This window comes from Sinocyclocheilus grahami, unplaced genomic scaffold (assembly GCF_001515645.1).
Source record: "Sinocyclocheilus grahami isolate Dianchi unplaced genomic scaffold, SAMN03320097.WGS_v1.1 scaffold321.1, whole genome shotgun sequence".
Lineage (NCBI taxonomy): Eukaryota > Metazoa > Chordata > Actinopteri > Cypriniformes > Cyprinidae > Sinocyclocheilus > Sinocyclocheilus grahami.
This window is the reverse complement of record NW_015505500.1, coordinates 1,181,879-1,190,310: the sequence shown is the minus strand read 5'-3', so window position 1 is coordinate 1,190,310 and position 8,432 is coordinate 1,181,879. Positions and strand designations below refer to the sequence as shown.

General features: G+C 35.9%; 1 long non-coding RNA gene across 2 annotated transcripts; it reads right to left on the bottom strand.

Annotated features, from left to right (window-relative positions):
* Positions 1 to 4,537: 4,537 nt before the first annotated feature.
* LOC107602208 (uncharacterized) lies at positions 4,538 to 7,559 on the bottom strand. Of its 2 annotated transcripts, none has more exons than XR_001611007.1 (2): positions 7,435 to 7,559; positions 4,538 to 5,138 (listed from the first exon to the last, which is right to left on the bottom strand). It is a non-coding gene; the product is annotated as an uncharacterized lncRNA (long non-coding RNA). The 2 variants fall into 2 exon arrangements; XR_001611008.1 differs by lacking the exon at positions 7,435 to 7,559 and adding an exon at positions 5,824 to 6,397.
* Between the last annotated feature and the right edge of the window lie 873 nt (positions 7,560 to 8,432).

Sequence of the window (8,432 nt, the reverse complement as noted above, 5' to 3'; positions counted from 1 at the left end):
CATAAGAAGAAGTGGGCTCAATGTAAACCAAATTTTGCACATTTTATAAATGACTTTAAATTATATGTAAATCTCTTGGAACAATCAAAAAACAAAAAAGCATTGAAAACATGTAATGCTCTGAAAGCATTGAACTATGTAATTTTCTTCCCTTTTTTTCCCCTCTGGCAGCTAATAATGTTAATTTGATTAATGTTAATCACTCATGTTCTTGTGGCATTGAATAAATAAAGCATTAAAAAAAAAAAGACTCGGAAGTCAGCGTCCACTGTTATGATTGGCTAATAGTTGTGTATGTTTGACAGCCTACATCCTTCCTAGATGGACGCTGCTGTGTTTTAGGTTAAAACACATTAATACATATCAAACGATCTGTAATAACAGACAAAGCAATAGTGATCAAGTAATGAAAACAGTTACTCACACTTGTGTGGTGCGACATTACTGTCGGATCCAGTATAGTCGGCACAGCATCATCTTTTAGTTTCAGTCTTTCTGAAAATCTTTTCTGAAAAAGTCTTGCTTGTAAACAAATCTGCAGTAAAATGAAGTGAACAAAGGATTAGGTTCTTACTGACAGGGTCTGGCACTTGATTAAAAATAAAGTTCATCAAATAAAGTTTATTGTTTGGTTTGTGTGTAGAATTTGTCATTTACCTACTACGTGCGTGAGCGGTGGGCAGGGCTAAACAGGCAGAGACGTAGAAGCAAGTGTTGATCATCTTCTGCAAAGGCAGTGTTTAACCACACTATTTATGTCATTACTCCAAAGAGAAACGAAAAATTGAAATCGCATCATATGACCCCTTTAAATGCCTCTGATTGGCCATTACCAACAAGAAATCAACACTGTCTGTGATTACGTAAATAGAAACCTTTGACACTTTTTTCTTTCTCTTGTTATTGTTTTTCATATATATAAAAAAAGATGTACCTACAATATTGGTGTATTACTTTGTTATATATTGTTGCATCTCAATAAACAGATTGTCCAAGAAACCTCTGACACTCCACAAGAGCGCGAACAACACTAGAGAGCTGTTATTACAGCTTCAACTGAGGGTGCTCTAACTTTCATTTAAGCACCCCTGTAAAACAAGACTTGATTTAGAAAGTGTGTAGGCATTATGCAAATATGTTTTTGTGTGGTTAATTAATTAATTACGTTTTCTAGGCTGAACAATCTTGTTTTGGTGATGTTTTAATGTAGAACGTGGTCTATTTCAGTTATAATATGGGTTATTATTTTGGTGAATGTCTGTTTGTTTGATCATAAAAAACAAAATACTCCTCCCCCACCCAATTCTATGTTGTGGAGGGGTAATCAAGTCCTTCGCAGGAATTGCATTTAGTGTATGCAACCCACAAAGTCCTAAGCACAGACTAGCCAAATGAAGGACACTTCACTCGACCGTCGGTATTGAACTTATCTTTCCGTCCTGCAGTTACAGACACACTGAGCTTGAGACAGAATTCAACTGATATTTGAGACTGAAGACGCGAATCTTTACAACACGTGTCCTCGTGACATCACTGTTACAGCAGACAAAACGTGCACAGAATGCATCTAGTCAGTTTCAGTTCTCTTTTGTGGCTAATTGTGTTTTTAATATTTATTTTTCTTTTTTAATATCAAGCACATTTTTACTTTCTCATTCAGTCAGGTTTCTTTATTAATAACAGTCCCGCCCACTGAAAGCAATGCCGATTATCATACATAAATAAGACTCATTTATAGCACATTCAGTTCTGTGCAGCAAAAAGTGCAGCGAAAGTACACAGTGAAATGTTTCGAAATGTCTTTTGGCACAGCATAGTTTCAATAAAAGGACATGTTTCCAGCCTGGTGTGGCTCATGAGCCACGGGTTCCTGACTGCTGTACTAAATGAAACTCCAAAAATACTGTTGGCAGTAATGCAATGCATTGTGAATCATACAAACTTTTAAAATCAATTTAAGACTTTTTATACGTGTGACATTAAATGTGTAATGTCAGATCAGTTGGACTTAATTCTTAGAAAAGCTTCATTTCCAATGATCATTACTGTCCACTGCCCACTTTCACTTAATTACTTCTCTAATATCCCATACAATGGAATAGATTGTATTTCCATTTTATACAATGGAAATCAATGGTAACCAAACCTTTTAGGTTACAAACATTCTTCTTTCATATTCCACAGATAAAAGAAGTGCATAAAGGTTTGAAATTACAAAGTTGAGTAAATAATACTTTTTATTTTTGGGTGATCTATCCCTAATATTGTTATTGTAGCTTATAGAAAATAAAAAAGCACTCTAGGTCATGCTATATTATGAATGCAGCCTTTGACAATGGGGTTGCATGCAGACTCTTATATTTTATTGCTTAACCCAAGCAGACCTTCCCCAAATGTCCAGAAAATTTGCCAAATAATTTGACCCATTCTCTGCAAAGTTTTGAATTTGGGCAGCAGCTGTTGTGTCATCACACATTGAAATCAAACCTTTCCACATGACCATCACCATGAATAAATCTGACTGTGCACTTCCTATTAAGTATTTTGACAGGGCTGTTAATGAGTGTATGGAGTTGTACGCTAAGCTGATTACAAGCTTATGGGTACAACTATAGCACACGAAGCTGCAGTGTGATGTTAACGATAGCAGGCCTGAGCTACCAATTCATTTCCGAACATAGACCAAGAGTACTAATCAAAAAATGAAAACCTGAATGTAATGTCGACATGGTAGTAAATTTACGAATGTAAACTTCATGCAATAGCAGATAAGAATCACTCAAATGCAAATTTTTACAAATCCCCATTTATTTAATTAATTCCGATTCAATAATATAAACAGACAATGAAATATGTGATGCATTACGAACCATGTTGAATAAAAACAGGAGGAAAGTAGCAATGTAGTACTGTGGTTATTAGCTCCTTTTTGGCTGTTGGTAAATTCAGACCAGACTTGGCTTTTCCCCCTCATCAAACAGGTTATTACACACAGCATCATAAAACTTAATATGTGCACTGGTGAAGAGGCCAAAACCTCTGAAATGCTTTAAAATCATAGTTATCATTTGCACCCCAAACAAGTGCCAAAAAGTAAATTGTTGATTGCAGAAATGGGCCTTGTGCAATTAAATTAAGCGATCCAGTGAGCATGGAAATGTACCAATGACCAAAAAATTATAATTCTGAAATAAAGTAACAGTTGGTTTGGAAGCAGATCATATCCCAATGCTTTCTAATGAATTTCTGGCTTTATCTCTTTTTCTTTTGGCAAGTTTATTCTCTGAAATTACCATCCAGTTTTTACGGAATAAAAGAAAACTTATTGGCTATAAGAAAATGCCCCCCAAAATAACAACCAGAAAAGACAGTGGACCATATACTACTTGAAATTATTACATACATTTCTATTTGCACACAGAAACAAAATGGTGTACAATCCATGTATATACTATTGCAATTGGAACAACAATTTACAGGGAAAACATTTGGCATCTAATGTACTGACTCTAATATAGTGTTTCTAACAGTAACCTGACTATTGACTATTTGAGTCCTTCACATTTAACACAACGGGCATTTCCTTATTGCTAAAATCATGAGGCTCTTGCAGATCCAAATTCTGAAATCAAGTTAACACAGTGCATCGTTTCACTCAGAACATGACATACACATTCATCTCAATTCTGATATATTAAAAATAAATAAGATCATTAAAAATATTTGCGTTTTGTCATCATATGTCCTAAGCGCACAAAGAAAGCATAGGTTTGCTCGATTTGGCATAGCGTTCACCAAAAATAGGGTTGATCCCATTTCAGCCCCTTTGAACAAATTAAAACTTCACATTTAAAGATATTTTCACTTTCGCAGTAGTGAAGTAGTTGTAAGGGCTGAAGCCATTAGATTTGCATTAGAAGCCTCCAATGAAGGTAGTGGAAAAAAAGTGCATAGAAAAACAACTTTCACCAGCATATTCAAGTGTTCTGATTTTAGGGGAATGTATGACCATTGCACACGGCACGTCAGCTGACGTTTGAGGCGTCTGCCTTCGCTTTAGTCAGAAAAAGTGGTTATGCAGACATGTCATGCCATTTGCGTACGATTGACCGATTTGATCTTAAACGAAATGCAATATAATGCAAATGTAACAGATGACTGCAAACTTGAGAACGGAAAACACTGCCATCTAAAGAAGCAAACTAAAAATAAAAAAAAAGTGCCATGTTGTGGCTCCACATTTGGATGACGAAAAACAACTTTCACCAGCATATTCAAGTGTTCTGATTTTAGGGGAATGTATGACCATTGCACACGGCACGTCAGCTGACGTTTGAGGCGTCTGCCTTCGCTTTAGTCAGAAAAAGTGGTTACGCAGACATGTCATGCCATTTGCGTACGATTGACCGATTTGATCTTAAACGAAATGCAATATAATGCAAATGTAACAGATGACTGCAAACTTGAGAACGGAAAACACTGCCATCTAAAGAAGCAAACTAAAAATAAAAAAAAAAGTGCCATGTTGTGGCTCCACATTTGGATGAAGATAAGTGGGAGGGGTTCTTGCACGTTCCTATGCTGTATAGTAGTGGCATGCTGTTATTGCTTTGCATGCACTCATATGATCATTCCACTCACGTCCATGCTTTGAACACACAAAAAAAAAAAAGTTAAAAAATAAATAAATAGCCAGAACCAAAAAGAAACACCCCAACAGTAAAACCCACTTCCCACCTTGAGCACTGCCCAGTGGCACCAGTCTCATATCTATATTATTTTGAAATTAACGTGTAGTTATATACGAACAGACAGACATACACACCAATGGAGACACAGATGAGATTGGCAGAGGCTTCTTTGTCTTTTGGCAAACTGCCACTCGATTCCAGTGGGTCAGAGTCCGGGTATGGCGCAGTGGCACAGTTTAGTCCTGGTGCCGTGATGCCCTGCCGTCAGCACACTACATCAGGGGCCTTAGAGTCCATCAGCAGGACCCCCTCAGTAATGACCGGGACTAGGACCAGGCAGGTGGCTCATTTCTGGGTGTTGTACTTAAGACTGGCTGGCTGCGAAATGCGTGGACTCTGAGGTGTTGACAGTGGAACTGGGCTGGATCAAAATGGGGACATTTGAGCCTACAAAAAAATAATAAAAAAGGATAGAAAAATAAATAATAAAATAATAAAAGGACAGAATTAGGATCTAAATATCATGACTTTAATCGCTTTAGCAAAACTACAAAGCAATGATAGACCAATATGAGTTTTGGACAATGTCAAGATCAGAGTAGCCGATAAAATACAGATATGATCACATTATTTAATTATAATAAATATAATTATAGTACACATATATATATATATATATATATTATGAAAAGAAAAAATTATTTGTATTATCCATTGGCATGATTGTTGGTAATTTTTAAAAACATAAGAGAGAATTACCACTTCTGTTTAACATCCAAGTGGACGATCATCTCAAAATGGCCAAATATCAGCTAACATATCGGTCTACCAGTACTATAAATTTGAAGTAAATTGTGTGCAGCATGCATTCATGCAGACAAATGCAGACTCTATTTGCCTTTCATTTGCATGAAGCTATCACTTTTGAGGATTAGACAGCCAGAAGTATAGAACATGCAGCTTTACTGGAGATGCACTGCCAGTAGGTTTTGATGGTCTGAGGGATATGTGGGATTTCCTAGCAGGAAATATGAACACTAGGTCTATGCTGTTCTCTACAGTGAAGCACATCAGATGTTGTTTCCTTGGAATATAGCCAAAGCTGGTCACAGCTCTGCTCTAAGAAACGTACCTCCCTTCCCTGATGCAGCTCTTCTGAATCACCGCCGCACTAACGGACAGCATCCAAGTGCAGCAAAGAATGAAAACAGAGGATTTCTTAATGAATTTATTCTTTATATCCTAGCTATGCAAAAAAAGAGGAAAAGGACAAAAAAAACGAAACAGTAATGGGATGGTGAAATAGAGGTGTGAGGTGAGATGAAGTTGACTTTGCTGAACAGATGGCTGTGTGACAGGCCAGCGGTGCCTCTGTATGAGACAGCCTGTGTTGATTGCATTTCTATCGATGAGATGCAGCTGCTTTGACAGATTTGCTTCATGCTGACGCAACCTTCTAAACAGAAATCCCATTTCCTGCTGACTCATCCTCACTGGCCTGCTAACATCCTCTAACATAGTGGTTTTAATGCTGGATAATAATAATAATAATACAAATTATTATTATTAGTTTTTGTGAAGAATAATAAATAAAACAAAAGTAACAATGTTTTTACCTTGTGTAGCTTGGTAGTTTGTTCTTTTGTTGGACTAAATTCTAATCTAAATAAAGATCTACTTAAAACTGCATTGTAAGGCTAATACTAAATATTTCATAACACAATATTATACATGTATTTGTTTTTTTATTATTTCATATATATACTACAATTTAAAATATTAGCCATTACTCCAGGGGCCTGTTTCATAAAACAAGTTAACCAAATAAGACAGGTTTATTTTTGTTAGTCTGACTTACTGTCAGTTGATTTGGTTCAAAATAAGTCAGACTAACTGACTAAGCCTGGCTTGTTTGGTAAACTTGTTTTATGAAACAGCCCCTTTCAGTGCTGCATGATCCTTCAGAAATTATTCTAATATGCTGCTCTGATGTTCAAGAGGATTTCTTATGATCACATTTTTAAATATACATTTTTGCAAGAATGTAAACGTCTTTACATAAATGCATCCTTCCTGAATAATTTTTTTTACATTTATACTTCTAATGTAATTTTTTATAAATATATTTTTAATAATAAATACTAACAATTATTCTATTATTATTGTTGATATATTATATTTTATGAAGTTATTAACTTCTCAACTGTGTGGTTTGGCTCAATCATAAACTACAGGGTCAGATGGTGTCCTTCCACCTCCTGGTTAACAAACTCCAAAACCTACAGGAGGTTCAAAGTACTTGGCAGAAAAAGGCTTGGCCTGACAACATGCAAAACAAGGACATCCACAGCACGCACATGCAAAGCATTAGGTTCATGCATGGGCCTAGTAAAGCAAACATAACTCAAGATCTGTAACGCAGGTCACTGGCTTTGGGTTTCAGGTCGTTGCATAGTCTTTCAGTGCATGAAGTTCCTTAATAAGGAAAACATTTGATACTTAATGAGCTGAGAAGATACTAGCACCGTTTAATAAGCCTTAGTGAGGTTGCCAAGAGGCTGGGTCTTAATAAAAGTCTGAAAACCATATCCAATGACTAACAGTCTTCATTAGAGCAAATGCTGCACAGTAATCCAAATGTTAGTGAAAGACAATGTGGTGAATCACAGACAAGCACAGGGTTGTGTAGGTAGACAATCACAATGGAGTGACTCATGCTGTCGATGAACATTCAGACCCTTACAAGTCATTTTGTATCCAATATAGATTCACTGCAGATTTCTGGACCAGGACTAGGTATAGGCTGGACAATAATTATTGTTTCACCTGTCGAGTAAAAGGGAAACCATTATCTTATATTACAGGTCACATGAAAGATTTTATTGTAAATGTATTCTTCCACAGCTCTTAGGATGGCCAAAAAATTGGTTTATACTAGGGATGTTCATTTTAACCGGTTAACCGACCGTAAGAATTTTTGACCGATTAATACAATCAGTTAAACGGTTTAAAAGTCATTTACTTTATTTTTTTTCAGTAATTTGTCAAAATATATAGGTTTGCTGCATGGTTAAAATACGCTATGCATATATAAATTTTTTGTTGTTTTTTTTAGAAAAAAATTTTCATTCAGAAATAGGCCTAATGACGACGCGAAATGTTTACAAGAATTATAATAAACACTGTAAACATAGCTAGGCTATTTTAGTTCCCCTCACTCCACAACAAATCCTTTCAATCAACAGTATTTAGAAAAGAACAAGAATTAAAAATATAAGAAGCTATAGCTATATAAACGACAAGACAAAACAAATTAATTTAGGCTAAAACGGAACTGAAACCACCGTTGGGTCTCTCAATCGACACAAAATCAAATGTTTCCGTATTCGCGATGTATTTGAATGCCAAAATATTATTTATTATGTAGCCTACTTCAACTGGTGTTCCAATATCCACATAAAACTAAATGTTTTGCATAACATCACGGCAATACGGTGATAACGCTTAACGGCACAGATTTTACTAACTACATATTTAAACTGAGCAGTGTGTTTTTTTTTTTCCCATATGTTTGACTGACTATTTTATTATGATAATGAACAGGCTGCATTGTCGAGGTAGCAAAACGTAACTGTGTGTGCGCTTGCAGAGCCGGCGCAATCACTTGAATTTTTTCCTTCTATCAGTGGAAGCAACTACTCCTAAGGTTTGCTTTTATTTGTGTACATTCACAATAAAAAC